Source organism: Cyrtonyx montezumae, unplaced genomic scaffold (genome assembly GCF_038088225.1).
Source record: "Cyrtonyx montezumae isolate F1298 unplaced genomic scaffold, pur_monq_1.0 scaffold_3, whole genome shotgun sequence".
Lineage (NCBI taxonomy): Eukaryota > Metazoa > Chordata > Aves > Galliformes > Odontophoridae > Cyrtonyx > Cyrtonyx montezumae.
The window spans coordinates 19,942,091-19,963,060 of NW_027072034.1; positions in this window are offsets into that span (position 1 = coordinate 19,942,091).

The window sequence follows — 20,970 nt, forward strand, 5'->3', positions numbered from 1 at the left end:
GTTTACATAACAGTTTCAAATAGAAACCTTAAAGAAGACACTCAGTTACTTCTACTAAGTTGTCTACAGAAATCATAGACATAAAGTTAAGAACTTAAAAGTATATCCATATTCTTGCATTGAATTATTTAGAGGGTCTGACTGTTCAAGTGGAAGGTGGAGTCTGGGTTATTCTTAAACTTCATTTTTAGTGGTTTCACAGAAGATTTTTTTATACCATTTCAAGTCAAATATGGCAAATATTTCAATTCCACGTGTATTTTTTTCCAGCTGCTGGCAAAAAGTGATGCAAGCACTTGACTTGCAAACAATAATGTACTTTTGAGATATTTCTCTTTTGGGACTGCAGTACTATAAGAAAGTAGCACAATTTTTGGCATCTTATAACACCTCTCTGGCATGTGATAAGTTTCAGATATTAGCTGAGATTTGCAGTTAACTTATATCTGCAAAATATCTTTTCTTTTCATTTTCATGTATACTTTTTATTGAATATTAACAGTTGTAACTGAAAATGACAAATATTTTCTGCTTGGCTTAATCTTCTCTAGCAATGTTTTGTAATACATTTAAAAATGTAATATTACTGATAGGTGGGAAAGTCCTGTCTATTTCCAGCTTGACAGGCATAGCGGCCTTTTATGATGGCATAATTGCATCAATAACAGGGGGGTTGAAACTAGATGATCATTGTGGTCCTTTTCAACCCAGCCATTCTATGATTCTATAATTCTATGTCATGTATCTCAACTTCAGTAAGGCCACTGAAATGGTACCTCACAAGATCCTTCTCTCCAAATTCAAAAATTATCGATTTGATGAGTGGCATATTCAGTGGACAGCTGCAATCATCTTTCAGGTATTTGAAGATAAGGTATCCCTTCAGCCTCCTCTTCCCCAGACTAAACAGCCCCAGTCCCTTCAGTCACTCCATCAGTACACCATGGTCTCTTTCTGTCAGGCAGCTTTCCAGCCACTCTTCCCCAAACCTGTAGGGTTGCCTGGGGTTGCTGTGACCAAAATGCAGGACCTGACTCTTGGCACTTTTGAAACTTATGCAGTAAATCTTGGCCCATCAGTCCAGGTCCCTTTCTACCATCGGGCATATGAACACTCCCAACTTGGTGTCATTTGAAAACACACTGAGGGTGCACTCAATCTCTTCAAGATCATTGATAAAGATGTTAAATAGGAGTGGTCCCAGTACTGAGCCCTGGGGGACACCACTTCTGACTGGCCACCAACTGGATTTAGCTCCATTGACCATAAATTTTTGGGCCTGTCTGTCCAGTCAGTGTTTCACCCAGCAGAGCATACACCCATCCAAACCATGGGCAGCCAGCTTCTCCATGAGGATGTTGTAGGGGACAGTGTCAAAGGCTTTGCTGAAGTCCAGGTAGACCACACCAACAGCCTTACCTTACTAAGTGGATCACCTTGTCACAAAATGAAATGAGGTTTGTCAAACAGGACCCGATTCATGAACTCATGCTGTCTGGGTCTGATCCCATGGTTGAGTTTAACTGATCCACCATGGCTCCTGATATTAACTATTCCATAACCTTCCCTGGCAAAGAGGTGAGACTGATAGATCTGTAGCTACCAGGATCATCTTTCCGGTCCTTTTTGAAGATGGGCGTCATATTTGCCAGTCTCCAGTCCACCAGTCTGTCCCAGTTATCCAGGACTGTTGAATGATGGAGAATGGCTTGGCAACCACATCCGCCAACTCCCCCAGTACTCTAGGGTACAGTCCATCTGGCCCCATAGACTTCTGAGCATCCAGCTTTCAGGGCAGATCCAAAATCGTCTCATCATGGATTATGCAGGGCCTAGTCTGTTCTTCCAGTGCAAGGGGCTGTGTGCCCAGGGAGCAACTAGTTTTACTATTAAAAACTGAGGCAAAGAAAGCATTAAGTACCTCAGCCTTGTCCTGATCCTTGGTCACCATATTGCCTTCTGCATCCAACAAAGGATGGAGATTCTCCCTAGACTTTCTCTTACTGTTCTTGCATATGTTGACATATTTATTTTTATCTTTCATCTTAGTGGCCAGGTTCAGTTCCAACTGGACTTTGGCCTTTCTGATTTCTCTCTATAACATACCAAAGGGACAAGATGCCATCCAAAGGGACATAGACAAAATTGAGCAGTTGGCCGAGGAGAACCTCATGAGATCCAACAAATCCAAATGCAAGACTGTGCTCCTGGGTCAAGGCAACAAACAACACCAATACAATCTGGAGGATGAAATGAATCAGCGCCGCGCTGACAAAAAGAATTTGGGATACTGCTGGAGAGGAAGCTGGACATGAGATATCAATGTGTCATCACAGTCCAGAAAGTCAATTGGATCCTGGGCTGCATCAAAAGAAGTGTGGCCAGCAGGTTGAGGGAGGTGATAAAGCCCCTCTACTTGCACTAGTGAGACCTCACCTGGAGTATTGTGTGCAGGTGTGGATTCCTCAGTACAGGAGAGACATAGACCTGTTGGAGTATGTCCAGATGAGGGTCACAAAAATGATCCAAGGATGGAACAAGGAGGATAGGTTCATAGGTTCATAAGGTTGGAAAGGACCTACAAGATCATCTAGTCCAACCATCCTCCTATCACTATCCCTACCCAACTACTAAATCAAATCCCTTAGCACCTCATCTAAACGCTTCTTGAACAGCGTTAGGGACGGGACGGTGCCTCAACCACCTCCCTAGGCAGGCCATTCCAGTGCCTGACCACTCTTTCAGAGAAAAATGTTTCCTCAGGTCTAATCTAAATCTTCCCCGGCGCAACTTGTGGCCATTCCCTCTCATCCTGTCATTATTTATCAGGGAGAAGAGGCCCACCCCCTCCTCACCACAACCCCCCTTCAGGAAGTGGTAGAGTGCAATAAGGTCTCCTCTGAGCCTCCTCTTCTCCAGACTAAACAATCCCAGCTCCCTCAGCCGCTCCTCATAAGACTTGTGCTCCAGACCCCTCACCAGTTTTGTTGCCCTTCTCTGAACACGCTCCAGGGCCTCAATGTCCTTCTTGTAGTGAGGGGCCCAAAACTGAACACAGTACTCGAGGTGCGGCCACACCACAGCTGAGTACAGGGGGATGATCACCTCCCTGCTCCTGCTGGCTACACTATTTCTAATACAGGCCAGGATGCTGTTGGCCTTCTTGGCCACCTGGGCACACTGCCGGCTCATGTTAAGCCGAGCATCAACCAACACCCCCAGGTCCTTTTCCTCTCTATATTCTTCAAGCCATTCTGCCCCAAGCCTATAGCATTGCATGGGGTTATTATGGCCAAAGTGCAGGACCCAGCACTTGGTCTTATTGAACCTCATCCCATTGAGCTCAGCCCAGCTATTCAGATTATACAAATCTCTCTGAAGGGCCTCCCTGCCCTCAGGCAGTTTGACACATCCTCCCAACTTGGTGTCATCTGCAAACTTACTGAGGGTACATTCAATTCCCTCATCTAGGTCATCAATAAAGATATTAAATAAGATGGGCCCCAAAACTGACCCTTGGGGGACACCACTCGTTACAAGACGCCAGCTGGACTTGACTCCATTAACCACTACCCTCTGGGCACGGCCCTCCAGCCAGTTCTCCACCCAGAGAAGAGTGAACCTGTCCACACCACGGGCTGCCAGTTTCCTCAGGAGAATACTGTGGGAGACTGTGTCGAGGGCCTTGCTGAAGTCCAGTTAGACTACATCAACAGCCTTTCCCTCATCTACCTGTCTGGTCACCCAGTCATAGAAGGAGATGAGGTTGGACAAGCATGACCTGCCCTTGGTGAACCCGTGCTGGCTGGGTCTGATCCCCTGGTTGCCATGCACGTGTCGTGTGATTTCCCTCAAGATCATCTGTTCCATAACTTTCCCTGATACCGAGGTCAGGCTGACAGGCCTGTAGTTCCCCGGGTCTTCCTTACAGCCTTTCTTGTAGATAAAAAAAGAGAAAGATCTGGGGCTGTTCTGTCTAAAGAAGAGAAGACTCTGAGGTGACCTGATTATTGGCCTTTCAATATCTACAGGGGAGATATAGTAAAGGATACAGACTCTTTAGAAGGGACTGCACTGATTGAATAAGGGGAAATATTTTCATACTAAGAGAGGATATATCTAGGTTAGATATAAGGAAAGAGTCTTTTACAATGAGAGCGGTGAGGCACTGGAACACAGAGAGGTGGTTGATTCCCAGACCCCAGAGATTTTCAAGGCAAGGGTGGACCAGGCTCTGGGCAATCTGATCTTGCTTTGGATATAACTGTTGTGGGGGAGTTAGACTAGATGACCTTTAAAGGACCCTTCCATGTCTCAGGATTCTATGATTCCATGATTCTACTTACAGAAAGAAAAAAAAAAAGATGTTTACATTTGTGTAATATATATAAATGAGATTTAGATAATTACATGTGTGCATAGAAAATTCAAGTTATTCCTCCAAAATAATGGGGAAGAAATATGAAACTGGGCCATGAAAGTAATTATGCAAATGTTGCTAATGATGAAATCATAGTTCATTCAATAATTGTATAAATCAATGAATCTTTGTTAGTGTGCTTTATTTCCTTGTAGTTATGAATAGTTTATATAAGCAACAGCAACAACAAAAACAATGACAAAAACAACAGAGACAAATAAGGCTATAATATATGTTGGTTAACTCCTGAAAAGGTTAAGAACATCAAATTTTCAAATATCATGACCTGACTTTAATGACCCAGTAATAGGCTGACATTTGCAGTACCATTTTTATGTAATAACACATCACAGGCAAAGATCATCAAGTGCAATGTAACTGCTTATCTCAAAGGAGAAAAATAAGTAATAACAGTACAGTGGAGGTTAATAATAGGTACAGGTCCAGCCTGGCTTTTATCAGTCTCTTTAGAAAATGAACTGGGAATTACTGTCAACTTGATTGGAAAACAGAGAGGAGAAATAGATACATATGGGAGTCATCAGTCAGAATGGAGAAACTGGTCTGTGTGAAGGTTGCTTGCAAGGTTACCTGCTTTGATGCAAGGTAAAGCTGGTATTTGCGTCTCAGAGCTTTGTTTCTTTCTCAACATAGTGTCACATAAATTGTCAACCCTGGGGTTTTAATTTCACAGATGTCTAAGCTCATTTATGAATTAAAGTGCAATAATATGTGATCCACACTATATCTCATCATTCTGTCTTTTCTCAGCATTTCTCTACATTGTGATTGTGTTTTTACACATCAAAATTGTACTGAAAGTTAGGAACATTTGAGGGGTTTTTTGTTTGTTTGTTTGTTTGTTTAGTGCATTTTTGTATTTATGTGAAGGTTTACATTTGTTTTTTTTTTCTCTGAATTCTGTGTTTTATTTTTATGTATGAACCTATTATTATTATTTTATCCTTAAAATCTATGATCTTTATAATCCCTAGTCAGTATTGTTGGCTGCCAGATGCTTTGTGAAATTTTAATCCTTTTTTTTTTGTCAATGGAGATATCCTCTAAGGTACTGACTCAGAAGGCATTTAATTGCCTTGAAGCAATTTAATTGTAGAGTGAATCCTACTACAATAATGCATTATTGATTTATTAGAGGAAATTACGAAATGACTTTTGTTTGTGTATTCTGCATTTAGACTTATATAAAGGTAAGAACTTGCTTATTCCATGCCACTAGCAGCAGAATTGAGCTAGTCTGTGTATGATACAAAGCTGAGAGGAGAGGTTAACACACTGGAGGGAAGGACTGCCATCCAGAGGGACCTTCACTGGCTTGAGAGATAGATCTGTGCAAACAATTGTTGAGCAAAGCATGTTCCTGCACCTTGGTAAGGGCACTCTTAAACATGAATACAGGCTGGGCAGTGACTGGATTGTGAGCAGTCCTTCAGGGAAAGACTCGAGTGTACTAGGTAATGAAAAGCTCAACATGCACTTGCAGCCCAGAAAGATGTCTGTATGCTGGGTTGTATGAAAAGCAAACATACAAAAAACAACTATGCATAACTAGCAAGGAGGTAATTTTCCCCTTCAACTCTGACCTTCTGAGACTCTATTTGGAGTCTTGCATCCAGTACTGGGGGCACCAGCTTAAGATGTGAATCTGATAAAGTGGGCCGGGAGGAAGTCTACAAAGATAATCAGAGTACTAGAGCAATTATATTATGAAAAGAGCCTGAGAAAGTTGAGGTTTCTTAGCCTACAGATTGGAAAACTCTGGAGAGTTCTTATAAGCAGTATTCCACTATTTAAAAGGGGCCAAAAAGAATGTCAGAGAAAGACAATCAGGGACCATAGAGATAGGATAAGGGTCAATTTTTAAACTTAAGAAGGATTAGTTTAGATAAGATATAAGTAAGGAATTATTCATGTTGAGAATGGTGAAGTACAGGAACAGATTGCCCAGAAAAACTTTTGATACGTCATTCCTGGAACTGTTCAAGTCCAGATTGGATGGACTTTTAAGCATCCTGATCTAGTGGAAAGTGTCTTTGCCTATGGCAGGAGAATTGGAACTAGATGATGTTTGAAGTCTCTTCCAGTGCAAAGCTTTCTGTGATTTCATAATTCTATGATTGTAGTACTTAACTCTCATGCTTTAGTTTCTGAAGTGCATGTTAGTTACACAAGCAGATTTGATAAGCATATTGCTCAAGATCACTCTCAAATGTCTTTCACAACACCAAAGACTCTTTATATTTTTGTATAGTCTTAAAAAAGTAGAAAACCCCAAATCCCACCATTGTCTGCAATCACCGTTATTACCCATAGTCAAGTGAAGCAATTTGATACATTTTTAAATTATCTATCTGTTTTGTTTGTTGTCATCTAGGCAGATAATCTTATTAGATCAACAGAATTTCATCAAAATACATTATTGATTGAAAGCAACAGTGAAAAGCATTATATTCGCTGCTGATTCACTGCTAAATTGAAGAAAATAGCTAAGGGAAGGGTGTGAAAGGAAAATATATGTTCTGACTGAAATGTTCATATCTTTCTTATTGTTGTTTAATTGCTTACTGCATTGTATGATATATTTAAATGTAGTTTGCTCAATAATAATTTTCCTTAAGAGAGAACAGTTTGCAGTAATTACATATCTTAAAGTATCATCATGGTAACATATATCAAGGGTAAATTGCCCATGAACCAGTCTTTGTTTTTGTTGTTGTTGTTGTTGTTGTTTTGTGGTTGTTTTTTTTTTTTTCAGACACTTTGTGATTTCCCTGATTTAAATATCTGGAAGTTAGATAGTTTTTGTGGATACCCTGGTGTAGATGCAGCAAGGCACTGGGAGTATTAACAGAAATGTTTCTCCACCTTCTGTGGCAAGTATGTTTCAAAACAATATCTACCTAACGTTGAGAGAGGTATTAATTTCACATAAGTGTAGGCATTTGCATCTGATCTAATTATAACTCTAATAAAGAAAATAATAAATAAATAAATAAACAGGGATTCCTATGACATATTTTATTCTAAATTTGACTGTAGTGCAAAACTCAGTTACCTAAATGCGACATGAGATACTCTTAAGATAGCCGTAACTTGGGAACTGCTAAATATTTTAAACAGTTTTTCTAACATTTGGATAAGATAGAAGACATTAGAGGATCTAATATATGTTTTCCCCTTCTGAAACAGAAGAAGGTAAGGTGGGATATCATAGATCATGGCAAATGTTGCTTAGACATGTACAGTTAATTTGAGTCCCTTGGACTGAGATGATTCTTATCCTAGATGAGCTTATTTCTCTCCATTGTCTGTGAAAGAAACCTTCAACACATCTGAGTTATCTGGATCAGATGAATACTCCCTGGAAGTTGTAAAATGTCCTTCCTTACCACCACAACTTAGTGCTAACCTGGGTCACGCAACTCTCCATTTATAGACCTTGTATTCCTCTGAGTTATTTTAGCATTTAACCTTCACAAATGAGCTGGATTGTAAGAGTAACTAGTACTAGAAAATACTAGTTCCAAGCCTTAAACAGTATATATATAACGCTATATAGTTATAAAGTGATTATATGTCTGTTTATACAGATAGTGACAGGGAAAGGGGCAGAAAATAATTACCATATTCCATCTAAAATATACATGAGCCTGACATGATAATAAATGCATTGCAGACTTATTTTGAACACCTCATTTTTTCCTGACAGTAGTGACTATTGTAAGACTACACAGTGCATAGTGTTGTGTTGAAAAGTCAGTGTTTTCTGCAAATGTAATGTTATTAGTTGCTGTTGGAATTGGTGAAAGGGTCTCAGTCCTGTGAGGAATGAGCTTATCACAGGATCCTCCTACAAACTGAAGAATCTTTCTATTTTTTTCCAAAACATTTATTACCTTAAAAAAAAAAAAAGGTGGATTCACATGTGTAGTATAAGGAAGTACTGAAAATTTGCTTCCATTCTTATTGAATTCAGGAAGAACTGGATTAAGATAAACCAGAATAATGACTCTTTTTCACATTTCTGAAGCTATATAAATGATTGAAAAAGATTATTTTGAAAACAGAAATATAAACTCACATACAAATATATAGATATACAGTCATATGCATGTATATGCAAATATAAATGCATATATGTGTGTGTGTGTGTGTACTTAAGAGGCTAGTTCAGACATGGAGATGATAATATGATTGCATTTGTCTATTCCTGTTATATACTTCCATAAGAGAATGAAGAATTTCTCTTTAAAAGGGAGCATTTCCCTGTATTGGTGTACACACATGCAACTGTCAGCTCTTCAGCTCTTATCACTCCATCTCACTCTTTTTGGAGATACTGAGAGCATGACAAATTTTCACCTGTTGTTACCAGGACTTCTTTGTTAGTCAAGAGCACAAGCATTAGAAGGGATAATTATTCTGTACTTCTAATTTTCATTCCTTTCCAGTCACCAAATTTAGATTAAGAAAGAGCACAAAAGCTATCCGAATATATGTAAGTTGACAGTTTTCAATTCTTACTCACTGTAATATCTTTGCACACTCTGAAAAGATACATTTAAACTATGGCCATCAGCACTTAAGATCTATCCATTACACGGTAAACTTAAGTTTAGCATAATCAGTGTTTAGTGTAATGAAAATCACTTGACAAAATTTGATATGCTTCAAAGTAAGTCTCAGATGCTTCGTTACGTATTCACAGAGAGGTGGAATTTGTGGTGATTATACACACCTCTGAAAAATGTCTCATTGGATTAACAGCTATAATTAGCATTTTCATTTCTAAAAATTAGCTAAATAATATTGCTTTTCCTACCACAGATAGCACTTATTTGTAATATCAGATTCTGTGAGCTAAAATGAATAAAGTACTATTATTGTCCAGAATAGCAACTATTCTGCTTAATTTATCACTGAGTGAAAAAGCTAGATTTTTCACTCAGTCTGGAAGCTTTTGTTGATCTGAATTATCTGTATGGGTAAACACCACTTCAAAATACTGCAAAGCAATTTCAAAGCACAACATTTTGTGCCAGAGATATCTTAGAAGTAGGGAGAGTTATGGTAAATTTACGAAACCAAGTATGGAATTGTTTGCTTCACATTATTTTAACTAAGGAAATTCCAGTAGTATAATCATAGAAACAAAGAATTCTTAGATTTGGAAGGGACCTTTAAAGGTCATATTGTCCAACTCCCTTGCAATGAACAGGGACATCCACAGCTAGATCAGGTTGCTCAGAGCCCCGTTCAACCTGAACTTGAATGTTTCCATCGACAAAGCATCCACCACCCCTCTGGGCAATGTGTTCCAGTGCCTCAGCACTCTCATTGTAAGAGACTTCTTTCCTGATATCTAACGTAAATCTCCCTTCTCTTAGCTTGAAACCATTTCTCCTTGTCCTATCTCCACAGATCCTAATAAAGAGTCTATATCCTTCTTTATTTTACCCCTCCTCCAGATACTGAAAGGGCACTATCAGGTTTTCCCGAATCCTGTCTTCTCCAGGTTGAACAGCCCCAGCTCTCTCAGTCTGTCCTCAGATGACAGGTGTTCCATCCTTGGATCATTTCTGTGGCCCTCATCTGGACATGCTCCAACAGGTACATGTATCTTCTGTACTGAGGAATCCACATTATGAACACAGTACTCCAGGTTAGGAGCTGGATCACCTTCCTCGACCTGCTAACCACATCTCTTTTGATAAAGCCCAGGATACAGTTAGCTTTCTGAACTGCGAGGTCACATTGCTGGCTAGTGTGATAAATTCGGATAATAACTACTGAAAAACATAAGTCAAATGTTTATTTAATGCATTCAGGAAACCTGCAGTTGCATAACAGTAGTTCACCACAGTGTGGATTCATTTGGAAGCAATACAAAAATCTTTTTTTTTTTTGTATTTTTTTTTCCTGCTAGATACTTGTATAACTAAATGTCTTGGTGGACTATTGCAGTCTCTTTTTAAAGAAGGCAAACATATGGAAAAGTAATATTTAATCCTTTAATTAAAGCTTTGAAAATGTTTTGTATAAAGTGACATTTGTATTCGGTGTGTATAGGAATTATACAAATACATGCAAATATGTAACTGTAAGTATTTATAACATTTATAAAATATGTGAATTATTTCATCCAGAATGATTTTCAAATGATGTAGACTATCTGGAATAGGTGTTCAATTTTCTTCACTAAGGTAGCTAGTTACTTTTGAATTCCACAATCTTTTATGTGTATTTTTGAGATGTGCTCCTGTTACTAGATGCTATTTAAGAAATTTACAGAGAAAAACAAACAAACAAACAAACAAAACAAACAACAACAAAACCACTTTGCATTAGTAGCCTTTCTCTCTTTAGCTCTTTCTTTCTTTTCTCTCTTTTTCCTTCCTTCCTTCCTTCCTTCCTTCCTTCCTTCCTTCCTTCCTTCCTTCCTTCCTTCCTTCCTTCCTTCCTTCCTTCCTTCCTTCCTTCCTTCCTTCCTTCCTTCCTTCCTTCCTTCCTTCCTTCCTTCCTTCCTTCCTTCCTTCCTTCCTTCCTTCCTTCCTTCCTTCCTTCCTTCCTTCCTTCCTTCCTTCCTTCCTTCCTTCCTTCCTTCCTTCCTTCCTTCCTTCCTTCCTTCCTTCCTTCCTTCCTTCCTTCCTTCCTTCCTTCCTTCCTTCCTTCCTTCCTTCCTTCCTTCCTTCCTTCCTTCCTTCCTTCCTTCCTTCCTTCCTTCCTTCCTTCCTTCCTTCCTTCCTTCCTTCCTTCCTTCCTTCCTTCCTTCCTTCCTTCCTTCCTTCCTTCCTTCCTTCCTTCCTTCCTTCCTTCCTCCCTTCCTCCCTTCCTCCCTTCCTCCCTTCCTTCCTTTTTCTTTCTTTCTTTCTTCCTTTCTTCCTTTCTTCCTTTCTTCCTTTCTTCCTTTCTTCCTTTCTTCCTTTCTTCCTTTCTTTCTTTCTTTCTTTCTTTCTTTCTTTCTTTCTTTCTTTCTTTCTTTCTTTCTTTCTTTCTTTCTTTCTTTCTTTCTTTCTTTCTTTCTTTCTTTCTTTCTTTCTTTCTTTCTTTCTTTCTTTCTTTCTTTCTTTCTTTCTTTCTTTCTTTCTTTCTTTCTTTCTTTCTTTCTTTCTTTCTTTCTTCCTCTCTTCCCCTCTTCCTCTCTTCCCCTCTTCCTCTCTTTCTTCCTCTCTTTCTTCCTCTCTTTCTTCCTCTCTTTCTTTCTTCCTCTCTTTCTTTCTTTCTTCCTCTCTTTCTTCCTCTCTTTCTTCCTCTCTCTCTTTCTTCCTCTCTTTCTCTCTTTCTCTCCTCAACCCATTCATATTAAGGATTTATAATTTTTGTATTTTATTTAAGCAAGTGCTCTGCTTTTCTGTTTGTTTTTTTTGTTTGTTTGTTTGCTATAGTGGCAGTACTTGAAAGTTTCTTATTTAACTGAGAAGGTTTAACAAGCTTTCTAGAGATATTCAGCATTGTCTTACAGTCCCAGAGTTTGGAAGCTCACTGATGAAGAAGTGTTTTCTATCTGTGTTACATTATGAGTATCGAACATTTTTCTTTGCCTGGGCCACATTGTGTAAAGAGGAATTGTTTTGAACTCCATAAGCATTGTTGCTTATAGAGATGCTCCAAAAGTAAGGCCTTCAATTTATTTCCATTGAAACATCATCAATATAAAGTGCACAATAATATTATTTGATAGAGCAAATTCTGAGCTAGAAAACACTTTTATCAAAGTAGTCATCACTATTAGCTGTGCATTTTCATATTATCTATACTCATTTTAATGTGAAAAGATTTTCCTGTATTTCTCCAGAGTTCACATCAAATTGTTCTGTATTTCAATCAAAGCACTGACAATGCTTCATTAACTTTTACCTTTTTTGGTTTATATTGGACCAATGATTTTCTTAAAGTAAAGGTGAATTATTTTGGCATCTATTATGGCACTTCTACCTTAATCTCTCTTTCATGAAAACTGTCAGAACTTTTTTTTCTAATCCTCCTTTAGGCTTTTATCTGTCTTCTAGCAGATCTCAATCTTAATGCAACTTTATTATTCTGTATCAACAACTAACATGTTTATTTCCTTTAAATACTATTTATGTTTAAATATTTAAATACTACCTTTGGTCCTTCTCTGTCAGTGATAGAAAGGCCAGAAGAGTTTTTACTTCCTCTTTAGTATTTGCAGGATAAGTACTGTTAAGCTCACTAGACTTCTTATTATTTATTGCTTTTAATACACCCTTTATTGTTCAATCTGCGTATCAGTTATTACTTCATTGTTTTGTCTTTTTGTCTACACATATGTTAATCATCACACTTGAATATATCCAACATATATATAAGGGAACACAAAAAAAAAAAAAGCAGTCTTAAAAGTGTGGTACTTTATGTAGGATATATAAAATAGCATATTTGGGACAGTGTTTATCACATTAGTTCAAACTCAAATGTGCTTTGTAAACAGAAAAGATTTAAAAACACAGTGAATTGAAAAAGACTTCTATTTCCCTTCAGTGTAAGGCGTTTTGGGATCCTTTGGTTGCCCACCTTCTGTGAAAGTGCATTTAGATTGTGCATTAATGTTACCACACGGAAAAGCTCAGGTTTCATAATCTCTGTGAACTACTTGTTGTACTCGACTGATTAGAAACAAACAATTCCAAAATGATTGAGTTGTGAAAACATTAGCATTTAAAGAACAGACATAGAGAAATCGTTTCAGATAATAGTTTTAGGGTCAATTAGAGTGGGATCTGAATCTCAGTTCTTGACTCTTGCTATCACTTCTGTAATGCCTTTGTGATCTGTGACCCTATTTTAAAAAGCAGCTTTATGTTTTTATTTTTTATCATTTGGAAACAGTCAATATAATAGACTAGATAATTAGATGAGCATATCATATAACAACTTCTTTTTGCTCCACGTGTGCTTAGCTAAAATTACTGGAAATATACTCAGTTTATACTGACATCAATCTCAACATAATAATAGGATAGAGAAATTTTTGTGCCAAAGTATATGTTATTTTTAATGTTTCAGACTACATAAGGACATGTTATCTGCATTTCTTGGTTGTCTTTCTTAGCCCTATAATATGTAATTTTTTTGCAATCTTTAGAAATGTTTCCATGTTTCTGTTTTCTCTCAAATGTCATTTATCTCATGTACCCTTGTAAATACCCAGTAACTTACTGGCATGACAAATGACCTTATTTGGCCTTTATCAGTAATTACTAAATACTTGTTTTGTAGTGACTATTCAATTCACATTCTCTAAGTATAGCTTCAAGAGTTGAAGGCATCATGCTTCAGTTAGGCAATTTTGTCTATTGAATACACCTGAAATTATTGTCTTCAGCTAATAGTTGACCTTGAAAATTAGTGAATTCCTCCTAAACCAGTGCATGCTAAGAATATATGTACTTATGTTTACATTTACATTTACATTTATTTTTATTTTTATTTTATATTTATATTTATATATTTATGTATGTACTGCTTATTCATTAAAGTCTATGAAGACTTTTAACTACTGAAATGTAGAATTACACTTACAGAAAGCATAAATTGAAGGTCCTTCTATGTCTTTATTCCTTTATTCTTTTCCACCCTCCACTCCCTTTTTAATCTTGGCATATCTCTCGCTGCTGTTTAGTGGTACAAAACAAAGTATGGGAAAATTGACTTTCTGTCAGCTTAATAAATATTGATGTATTGGGTGCAGCCAAGCATCACCCTCCATGATCCATCTTTAAAAGTAAAGTTGTTTTGCAGGAAGGTCGCAATTTATTTACTGTTCATGCATTCTTTCATCTTTGGAAAGAGATCATTATGTAAATATTGTGCACACTCATGAATTAATAAAAAAAATTGTTGTTGTGAGTTCTCTCCTTGCAAATTGAAAATGGTAAAATCTCTAAAGCCCCCAGCAATATATAAAGACAATACTTTTCATAATTTCTCTCTAGTAATCAATAATTTGTAATATTTTTTCAGCATGGCATGATTCAGTTCCATTAAATGAGTCTATGGAAAGACTAATAATGTGCTTATTTAAGTATATTCTTCAACAATACAATTTGATATCTGTACATTCGCCCCAGTGTAAAAGTAGTCTGCAATCTAACTTGGATCAACATTATTCAGATGTCAATACAATAATATTTTCAGGACCAACACAGTTAGAAATCTTCAACGTTTTGGAAAAGATTCAGAAACAAAGTATTTATTAGACCTTCAAACTAAATGCAAGTCAATTATTTCCATAGTCCAAAAGGTAATTTCCTTTTGCACTCTAAATCCAATAAACTCTAAAAAGGAGTATGATGGAAGTTGTTTATAATACAATTTTTACTTTAATTTTTGAAGTACTTTTTAAATATATATCAGAATTAGTCAAAGTCAAGTTAATCAAGAGATTAGAAACAAACTTTAAATCAGTATAAAACAAAAGTGCTGCCTTTGGCCATCAGCCTTTACATTAAATTTCCTGCAAGCTTCTATTAAAAATGACTATATAATAGTTCAAAATTCTTGTTTTGAATTAATTGTAATGTATCCGTGTTCCAGGATAAATGCAAACATATGTAAAACAGCTTGGGAAAAAGAAAAAGTCTGATTTGTCCTTGCTGAGTTAATCTGAGATATTTTTATTAACTTACTAATTTTCTATTAACAATTACACATTAACTTGCCCCTACACAGAAAAAGTAGTTACATTCCTTTACATTTTCTGCACTCTGAATGTAGCTATTTCATTTCTCTGGTTTTATGTGCAGCTCAATTTTCGTGTGCAGAGCAGTTTATAATAAAATGTTTGTCAATGTGCAATTACCTAGTCTACAAAATAAATCAAAGCATCAATTTTTTTTCCCTTACTTTTAGAACTTTTTGGAATATTTTGGTTTCAAATTTTTAGATATTTTATTAATCTTTTCATTACTATAGAGAAGTATAGAGTAGTATAGAGTAGCATTTTTTTAAAAAGTAGTATCTCTTAATTTCCAGTTTTATAACCAAATAGGATCTTCTCACTATTTAGAAGTGCTTTAAGTTTTCTTTGGTAAACTTTTGGTAAAGAAAACTTTGGTAAAGTTTTCTTTGGTATCTTCCTGGGATGCACAAGAGCTAGGAACCTAAGAATTCTTAGGAGAATGTGCTTATCTCACTCTTTTGTCCTTCTTATTCTGCTATCAATAGTTTTAAATACATAGTAACTCTTTTTAAGTCTAGAAAAACCAACATTTTCCAGCTAGAAGTAAATTTGCCACAATTCCAACCAGAATGCTTTACTGCAGTTTTAATTTTCTTTCTTAGAGAAATAAGACTGCACTACATACAGTGGAGGTTAAGACTTGATTTTTGTACAATACAGTTCAGTAAATGCTAATATGCATGATTTAATAGTTTCTTCAATTTTTTTTCTTAGTTACTACAGCAAAAATCAACAAGAGCAATTCACCAAGGAAGACTTTTTCCTGTAATCATTGCTCATTTAACTTCATTGTGATTTATCAGCATATGTGAAAAAAAAAGTGAAAGAAGTTTGACTATAATGTCTTATTTTGATTATTGTCAGACCTTCTCTATGTGTAGTTAGACTGCAGAAATAAGAAAAAGAAAAGACACGACAACTAATCATTCTACTTATCAATGAAAATCTGGTATACCTTCAACATCCCTTCTATAGGAATGAAAGAGACAGACTCTTTAGCAGTCTGTGTCTCTTTAGCAGTCTGTGGAACAAGGAAAATTCTATTAATCTAAAAGAGGGTAGATTTACGCTGGATACAGGGAAAAAGTCCTCTACAGTGAGAGTAGTGCGAAACTGTAAAAATTACCCAGAGATGTGATGGATGTCCCTGGAGACTTTCAAGGCGAGACTGGATCAGGCTCTGGTCAGTCTGATCTATCATTGGATACCTGTGTTTTTCAGTAGTTATACCTGAATTTATCACACGAACCAGCAATGTGACCTCACAGTTTAGAAAGTCAACCATATACTGGGCTGTACTAAAAGTATTCAATTAGGGTTCTGAGCAACCAGATCTAGCTGTGGATGTCTCTGTTCATTGGAGGAGAGTTGGACAAGATGACCTTTAAAGGTTCCTTACAAATCTAAGAATTCTATATTTCTATGATTCTATGATTCAATTGTCACCCAGTCTATTTTATACATCATACAATGTTACTGTTTATTATGATATAGCATCGCAAATTCTTGTGTTATTTTTTATGTGTACAGATTCTATCTTAGCACATATGGCCTTAATTTTTTTTTTCCTACAATACTTATTCTAAATTTTAAACTTTTATGAGTTTAATTTCTTCACCTTTATTTTTTTCTTTGATTTTTTCTTAACCAATATTGTAACATATTTAACCTTATAGCTTTACTTCCACATAAAACTCTTAAGTAAGCAAGATGTGACTTTCATAACCTGGTTACTTTTGCCTACAGAAGTTCTTTCAAAAAAGAACAAAAATGTATCTTGTAGCGAAATCTTGGAAATTCACCTGAAATTATCAAATATATATATATTTTTTAAAATACATGAATTTTAACTTCACATTGCACAGTTGTGAATGGCTAGGAGAAAACATTTTTTATCTGATGGAAAAAGTAAGTATCAAGTGAGAAGTAAAAAATGTGTGTTATTTGAGGGAAAGAAAACATAGAGAGCTAAATATCTGAAAAAAAAAAAAAAAACCCAAGCAATTCAAATGGGAATTCAGTGTAATTTTAACAAAATCTAGGCTAGTGATGATTTATAGATAGTTTTATTTTTTTCTCATTAAATAGCAGTGATAAAAGAACACTATATAGAAGTTGAAAGTTCTTCTATTGGTATATTAATATGATTTTGAACATAAACTTTCGTTGTCTGAATACTAACCAGATATTTTAAGCTGCCAACTAAAATGCTGTTAATATCTTTTTTTCTCAGTGTAATTTCTCCTTCATTAGCGTCAAATTTACTTTACTGAATGTTCCAAATAACAAACAGGCACTTTATATATGAGAGAAATAATGGCAAAAGTTCTCAGATCTCAGTATCCTTTGTGTAAGACATATTACCCCAGTGTGTTAAATGAATTAAATAATGTATTTCATTAGAAAAAATTGTAAAATAACCATTAATGGCATTTGCTAAATATTCACTATAAATATATTAGATAGTCAGAGAATCAGATAATGATTTGCATTGGAAGGGACATTTAGAGATTATGCTGACCAGACCCTCCCCTTGCAATAGGTGGGGATGCCTTCCCCTAAACCAGGTTGCTTAAAGCCCCATTCAACCTGGCCTTGGAACAACATCTCTGAGCAACCTGTTCTTGTGTCTCACCACTCTCCTAATGAAGAATTGATTCCTTGAATTTAATTTAAATCTATACTCCTTTAGTTTAAAATCATTACTCATGTTCTTGTCACTACAGTTCCTGATTAAGAGTATTTCCCCATCTTTCTTGTACCTCCCCTTGAAGTACTGCAAAGCCACTGTAAGTTCTCTGCATTGCCCTCTCTGCTCCGTACAAAATAACACCAGTTCTCACTACTTATTTTCATAGGAGAGGTGCTCCATTTGATTGTCTTGCTCCAGTCAACGGGAGGGACGAGATTCTTTTGATATACATGTACTCAACAGTGAAATTAAGACGCAACAGACCAAACCATCCTGTAAACCGTTGACACATCCAATTGTTTATCCACCATATAATCCACTCATCTCTCTCCAATTTAGAAACGATGTTGTGTTGGATTCTGTGAAAGTGTCACATGATGAGTTTTGTCTTCTTATCGACAGATATTTCCATGTTAGGAATTATCCTTTTTTGAACAAATATTCACATGTTAAAAAGTGATCCTGCCCCTTGATGTCCATCTGTCCATCCCAGAGTACCACACACACCTGCGTTCATTCTACTTACTTACTCTGCCTACCTTCTATCAGTTTGAGTCACAGTTCTTCACCAGATGAAAACACACAGCTTTCATCCCAATCTAATTATATGTATTCTGCACTTTAGCAGAAAAACATTCCTCCAAGACAAGACTGCATAAAGTAAATGGACTTGATTACACCTAGATTAGAGTCAGAATCATTTAGACTTTTCCATTCTGAGACTCAAATCAATTCCTTCTAGGTATGGAGTAAGTGCACATCTGACATCCCAAGGTGTTATTTTCTTTCTCCAAAATGCAAGAAGGAAAAGAGTTTTAGAAATCTTATTTTTCTAATACATTCAGTAATTTATCATGTTCTTTTTCTGTGCAAGAGGAAATATTTCTCAATGGTTAAAATACAATAATTCATTAAGCATGTTACTTTTTCAAGCTAATTTTCCTTCATATTAACTTCTGTTAGTCTATCGATTAAAAACATTGTTGAAATATACTCTTGAGTAGACTTTTCCTCATAAGTACTTTATTTGGATTGTTAAGAATTCCAGGTTGAGCGCTCTAAAACCTTTTTTATCTCATTTATTGACCCTTGACACCGAAAAATCACATCATCCTGAAGATCTCTTTAATTGGATCAGAGGATTCCACATTCAGTCTTTTACTGAACATACAAAAAATTGTATGTTATCAGCATCCAGATTAACCTGAAACCAGTGCACCGGATAGAAACTCTTAGATTTTTGGCCCCCATCAGATAACTAGCTGCTGGAGACTGCCACGTACATATACAGACACAAGCCCCAAAACAAGTGAAACTGATTTTAAGTGTTGAAACCAAAGTAAGAAATTAAAGTTGTAGTATGCTTGTTCTCCTAGTTTACAGGATTGTTTCCCTTGCAATCTGCCTAAATTGTAAATTTTCATTCAAGTCTCAGATTTCACTTTATTCTACTTTCTCTTCATTGACACCTAACCCTTAAATATTTGGATCAGAAATTGCCTACCTCATTGACTCAAATGTTTCCAGAACTTTCAGGAAGAGAAAGAAGCAATTTTTAAACATAACCTAGAATCTCAGTTGTAACTTGGACCTTTTCAATCCAAGTTCAGATAAGGCTCCTCAGCAGACCACCAGAATTTCTACTGCAGTAATTATAGCTGAGACACTGTGACAAGAGCCCATATGTTGCATATAGACAGTGTGAACAAGAACAAAGAAATCCTGGCTGAAATCAATGGTTCCTTCTCCCAGGGTAATTTAATAACTATATTCCGAGAACCAAATATTAGAATGCCATTTCTATTCATTTCCTGGTAAAAAAAGACAAAAGCCCTTTGTGATTCCTCTTTTTCTGATCCCTTTATTATCCATACCAACAAAAGGACCTCTTAGTCCCTTTAGAGGTCAGTTATAGCTTCTTGTGGACCTAGTGACACACTTCTAGAGTGAATAATTTTCAAAAATAACAACAAAAAAACATTTTGCAAATGTAATGTAGTGGTAACATTGCTGTGGATTCTTCTTGCTAAAGGAACCAGATCTAATATATTGGTGATCTGTCCTCAGTTACAGATTTAAATCTTGAGGATAGCTGAGGTATTTCTACTGCTAAATAGGCAGAATGAGATTCCTGATGTAAATTCATCACCTTCATTCATTCCACAGACTTAGGAAGTGAACGTTTCTCTTTAGTGACTGTATAGAAAATTTAGTAGGCAAGATTTCTTATGCTCCGAAAAGACCAATATAAGTATTAGGCACATTTTCAGTTAGGTTCTTGAGTAGCTGAGAATCAATTTGGGCAGGCTTGATCTTAATGTGAACTTGTGAATTTGTGAACTTGATCTTAATTAACATCCTTATTTAATATGATAGTACCTGCTAAAATTGTTTGCCCTATTGTATTCAGATATTGCACTTCAGCTAGTTGTTGGTTAATAGCTGAGAAGTAGGGAGAAGTTTATTTCTGAAAACATCGCTCCTCTCTAACTGCATGAGTTATCCTATTTCATGTGAAGGGAAGATTGACTTACTGATTTAAATGAATGCATTTAAGTTTATCCTGACACAGACTAGAAAAACATAGTAACCATTTACATCCTCGAGGCTGAAATTCTCTCACTAACAGCAGAGTAGCATTAGTTTCTCAGACTCTGCTGTAATGACTATAGCAGTGATTTTTATTTATTTCCCACATTAATCAAGTAGAGTCAACCTAATTACTGTTTTGATCTAGTAGATTTTTCTTTGAAATAGACTGCCACATTCAAATTTCTGAATGGTTAGATTGTATGCAGCTGAAAATTGGACTTCAATCGGATCAATCATAGGACTAGATTTTCTTCTGCTTTACTTATGATAAAATTTCAGCTTTCTCCTGTACTGATGTAATATACTTTTAGATGCAACTATTAATCTACTGTAATATTTTAGTTTGAATTAGAAATGCATATCTGAAACATATCTCTTGATTGGCCCTTCTACTGCTCTCTTTTTCTCATGGTATAGCTCTCTTACAACATACAAACCAGATTCCTTTCAGAAGAAATAAGACTGAAGGATGCTGTACAAGAACACACCTCTAGCTGCTAGTGGGAAGAAAGAATGTACAAGACCTAATCTAAAACAAAACAT